Raw genomic sequence first — 5,921 nt, 5'->3', positions numbered from 1 at the left:
TGTGTGTGAGTGTGTGTGAGAGTGTGTGAGTGTGTGTGAGAGTGTGTGTGTGTGTGCGTGCGTGCGTGCATGTCTGTGAGTGTGTGTGAGAGTGTGTGTGTGTGTGTTCTTAAATCAAGATGCATTTACTAGATAAGTAAAATGACATAAGATATTTAGCCTTGTTTCCTGAGGGAAAAAACTGAATTAAGTGAATTTTGCTTAAAATAAGTAAAATTATGCCAGTGCAGGAAGAAAATAATCTTGTTTCAAGACCCCCACTGGCAGATAATTTTACTTTACATCTTATATCATTTTGCTTATCTAGTAAATGCATCTTGATTTAAGAATTTTTAGACATTTTGACTAGAAACAAGAACATGTTATTTCTGAATGTTCTCCTAATGCTCAAAACATCCAGTTTTTTAAATGGTTTAAATTGTTTTTTTTTCTTGTGTGAACAAGGGAAAGTTACATTGTATCATTTTTCAAACATTATAAAAAGGTTACTTTTGAATGTTCTCTGAATGTTCTGAAACAAGTAGCAACATTTAAAAAAACATTAGATGAACGTCCAACTTCAATGTTTTCCAAAATCAAATACTCCATGAACGATGTATAACAATGTTTTTGTGCTAATGTTTTGAGAACATTATTAAAGACAGGATAACTGAACAAATGTAATGGAAGAGCGTTTGTTCCTAACTTTGAGAGAAGCTTTGTAGAACGTTAAGCAAAGCTCAGAAGGTTTCCGGCTGTTGTGCTATTAATGATGATTTTATCTGCCTGTGATTCTGCGGCAGATCATCCGCTGGTTTTGACCGGTTAACCCGTGACAGCGTCATTCACATTCAGATGTGAGACAACAGAGAGGTTGATGGGATCAGATGGTTATGAAGTTATTTACTCAAGCTCATCATTATAGTGTTATCATTACTCCAGTCTAGTACGGTAAAACTACAGCTTTTATCACAATACTCCCATGACTTCTAGGATGATGTTGATGTTTCTTCATGAGATGAGATGAGGAGAAGAAACTGCTCAAACGTCACCGGATCAGAGAGCATTTACTACACTTTTACCATATCTGTGCTGTAAAATTACACAGCGTTCTGCAGAATGAAAAAAACTGGCTCACTCTGAATTGAACTGAGTGTGAATCACAGGAAGAGAATCATCTTTAAAGTTGTCCGAATGAAGTTCTTAGCAATGCATATTACTAATCAAAAATTAAGTTTTGATATATTTACGGTAGGAGATTTACAAAATATCTTCATGGTACATGATCTTTACTTAATATCCTAATGATTTTTGGCATAAAAGAAAAATGTATAATTTTGACCCATACAATGTATTGTTGGCTATTGCTACAAATATACCCCAGCGACTTAAGACTGCTTTTGTGCTGCAGGGTCACTAATTCAATTCAAAGCTATTAAAGCTATTATCCCAACCTCTATTCAAATTCAGGAATTAAACTATTGATGCACAACATGTGTTTGATGTTTTTATTGAGCATCATGTGATTTCCCAAAACTCCCCTCATCATCCACTAGATGACAGTGATTCCTGCTCAACACTGTCTTATCTTCCTGTTCAACAGAGAGAGTGTGTCAGTAAGCATGTTATCTGTGCTCTTCTCTTAACTCATAAACACACGAGTTTGTAGGATATTTACTTCATCTGCTCAGGTGAGATGTCAGCAGTTTGACCCATTTCAGCGGCGCACAAAATTACAGTTTAAAATCAGTATATGATCATAGTTCACTCACATTCGCTGAAAATATCAGGACGTTAGTTATTCTGATTCAACACACTATTATTAAGCAGCAGTGAGGACTAAAGCGGTTTAACCCTTTATCAGAAACCAGCTTTCTCACATCAGCCCTGATCCTAAACCAGCTTTCTTATATGATATAGTTTTATTATATAGTTGAGCAGAGCAGGAGTTTCCGTCTGAACTGAGATTTGTTCTCAAACTGATAACAGCTCATCTAGTGTCATAATTACACAGAAACACAGCACTTTCAGCTGCAAACCCAATGGACCCATAATACTCCACTGATAAACCATCTCTCTCACACACACACACACACACACACTCTCTCTCTCTCTCTCTCGCGATTCTGTGGGACTTGATTTAAGATGCATCCAGAATTTGAGAGATCTTTTATGCATATTAATAATCAATGGGAATCGGCCTAATTCTGCCCTACATGCGTTATTGGGTGTTTTTCTTTGTAGTTTTAGAATCATTTTGCAGAATTCTGTGTGTAGGGCTTCTGTTGGATGTCTGTCCCATCTAGTGTAGCTCTGATCACTGAGTGGACCCCAAACCTCACTTCCATACAGCGCTATGGGCTGAATCACACTAGCAAAGATTTACACCAAATTAGAAGCGGTATTTCAATATTTTGGATTTTTTTCTTGATTGCGTATAGAGCTCTTCGTGCTTTATCTTTGATAGCATTCACTGCCAAACTGAAACTCCCTGATGCAGTGATGATCAGGCCGAGGTAAGTGTACTGCATCGTGTGTTCTAGACTGAACTGGTATCTGTGTTCCTGACATCTGGGCTTTTTCTGAAAGACCATAATGCTGGTCTTTTTGAGGTTTACTGCCAGGGCCCAGTTCTGGCAGTAGTTGTCCAGCAGGTCCAGGTGCTGCTGTAGTCCCTGTGGGGTGGATGACAGCAGCACCAGATCATCTGCGTACAGCAAAAGCTTGATGTTTTTGTCTTGTAGAGTGAGTCCAGGGGCTGTAGACTGTTCCAGCTGCACCGCTAATTCATTAATGTAAATGTTGAACAGTGTTGGACTCAGGCTACAGCCCTGCTGCACTCCTCTTTTCTGGGTGAAGAATTCTGTATGTTTGTTGCCAATGCGGATTGCACATTTGTTGTTTGAATACATTGATTTTATAATGTCAAAAACTTTACCCCCTACACCACTTTGTAAAAGCTTATAATATAATCCGTCGTGCCAAATAGAATCAAATGCTTTTTTGAAATCGACAAAGCATGCAAATATTTTTCCATTTTTGGTGTGTTTTACGTGTTTATTGATTAGGGTGTGTAGGGTGTAAATGTGGTCAGTCGTTCTGTGATTTGGAAGGAAGCCAATCTGACTCGGGCTCAGGACATTGTGCTCGTTAAGGAAGTTTACCATTCTATGGTTTAAAATACTGCTAAATAACTTCCCCAGATTACTGCTCACACAAATGCCTCTGAAATTATTAGGGTCCAATTTGTCTCCACTCTTATGAATAGGAGTAATGAGTCCTTGGCTCCAGATGTCAGAAAGCAGCCTGAACTAAGTACATAGTTGAATAATTTGAGCACAGCTGTCTGAAGCTCAGGTGTGCTGTGTTTCAGCATTTCACCTAGAATGCTGTCAGGACCACAAGATTTCTTACATTTTTGGCTTTTGAGTTTGTTTGTCAATTCTTTATATGTAATTGGGAAGTCAAGTGGATTTTGATTATTTTTAATTGTGTCTCTCTCTCTCAGTCTCTCTCTCAGTCGCTCTCTGTGTCTCTCTCTGTGTCTCTCAGTCTCTCTCTGTGTCTCTCTCTCTCTCAGTCTCTGTCTGTGTCTCTCTCTCTCTCTCAGTCTCTCTCTCAGTCTCTCTCTCATTCTCTCTCTGTGTCTCTCGCCCCTCTGGCCTTCAGTAGCATCTGTAAGTCCATATGTCAGATGCCTGTGAGCTGCTGATAATCATCTATTTATTTATTGTGATCATGAATTAAACATCCATCAGTGTGTTTTTCTCTCATCATTGAAGCCTGATTTATGATAATTCTTCAGTCTGATCTGACATTCACACACTCCATCAGTGACAGAATACTGTACAAAATTATATGATCCATAAATCATAGCAACAAATCATGATTCGTTGCGTCCAGTGACCCAGAAAACAGGGGACGTTCTCAGAATGTTTATTTTACATTAAGGTTCTGCCAAAGTTACGAACAAATGTTCCTTCAGTGACATTAAATACTGTAACATTTGTTCAAATCATCAGGTCTTTAATAATGTTCTCCAAACGTCAGTACAAAAGCATTTATACTGTACATCATTCATGGAGAGTTTTTCTGAAGCATTTTGCTGGACGTTCATCTAATGTTACATTCAGAGAACATTCAACGGTAGCTATGTTTCCATCACCTATTTTTATGAAAACTTATGCGCTCAACTAAGTAGGATAAATGTCTTATCTGGTTAGAAAACATGCGCATATATTACGATGGAAACACTTTTACAGAATAAATTCCCTAAAATGCTTGAGCAAAGTCTCGTCACAGTGCTTCGTTATAATGAACTCCCAGAACTGCGTTCCTAAACAGCAGACTCTGAAAACTAGATAACATGACTGCATTTCGTCTGCGCGCTCTGAAGCTCGTAATTTATTGTATTCAGAAATTATTATATACAGAGCCTTCTCCTGCTGCAGCAAATGTAACTGTTCTCGGAGATATTTAGCGCAAGTTAATCAGGAGGTAATGATTTTGTTCTCTTCAATGCACTGGATGGAGGCGCATAAGTTTAATTCATAACTTTGGATGGAAACATAGCTAGTAACATTCCCATAATGTGTGCACTGCAAAAAATGATTTTCTTCCTTAGTGTTTTTGTCTTGTTTTCTGAAAATATTATCCAAATTTTGTTCGTTTTTGCTTAAAACAAGTAAAATATCTGCCAATAGGGGAAGAAAAATAATCTTAATTCAAAGGCTAAACAAGGTTATTTTTCTTGCTCCATTGGCAGATATTTTACTTGTTTTAAGCAAAAACGAACAAAATTTGGAAAATATTTTCAGAAAACCAGACAAAATATCTTGTTATTTTACTTGTCAAGTAAATGCATCTTAATTCTAGAATTTGTAGATATTTTTACTAGAAAATAATTTTTTGCAGTGTGCTAACAGAATGTTTTCAGAATTCTGACAATGTTCTCTCAGCGTTTGTTCATAACATTAATAGAACGTTGATCTGATCTTTATTTATATTGTTTTTAATAATATTCATAAAAACATTGTTTATACATGATTCGTGTAAAGTTGTAAAATGTTTCATTTGGATGTTTGTCTACTGTTTATTTCTACTTTCAGAACATTTAGAGAACGTTAAAATGATTGCTTGTGAAGTGCTGAAATGGAGCTTTCCCCTTATGTTTTTTTTTTGCTAATTTTAATCTTTTTAAAATATCAGAAACAATCAGAACTTGTGTTTTATAGCCAGGAATATTTATAGTTCATTAAAATTGAACTGAAACTAAAAAAAAATTGTTACTCTAACATTAATGGAAATACAATTAAAAAAATAAAATAAATAAATAAAACTTTTTTCCAAGGCAAAATTTCCTATTTTAATGTAGTTTAACTTGATATATAATAAAATATCTAAAAGAAATCTGAATAACAATTAAAATCTCTATAAAGTGTAGAACAAAATTACTAAAACTTTAAGTAAATAAAAATGGAAATGGAAAAAATAGAAATAAAAACTTATTCAAAATATTATAAACTATAATATTACTAAAAAAATCAATGTTTATAAGTTCATGGGAAAATGATCAAAGTGTTCTTATATGATTGTTCGCTGGGATGAAGTGAAAGGTCAAAGACAGGATAGAGACTCCAGCTAATAAATATTTACATTTTTATTTAATTATATATTGATTAAATAAAAATTTAATATTTTACATTTTGGTACATTTTGATATTTTGGGGTGTAATTTCTCAGCCGGAATCGATGTGTGATTAATTTGTGATTCATTAGGTTAATTAAATGAGCACTGCATGTAAATGATAATAATTAGATTAAAGAGTTTAATGGCTTGGCAGCTCTAGTTTTATTTGAAAGCTTATATGTTGCAGTGTTGTCCGGGTCATGCAGTGAGAAGGGTTTCTCCAGCAGGGAATCTAGCTCTTCTCCATCATTCC

This window comes from Sinocyclocheilus anshuiensis, unplaced genomic scaffold (assembly GCF_001515605.1).
Source record: "Sinocyclocheilus anshuiensis isolate Anshui unplaced genomic scaffold, SAMN03320099.WGS_v1.1 scaffold2308, whole genome shotgun sequence".
Lineage (NCBI taxonomy): Eukaryota > Metazoa > Chordata > Actinopteri > Cypriniformes > Cyprinidae > Sinocyclocheilus > Sinocyclocheilus anshuiensis.
Note: the sequence above shows the minus strand (reverse complement) of the source record.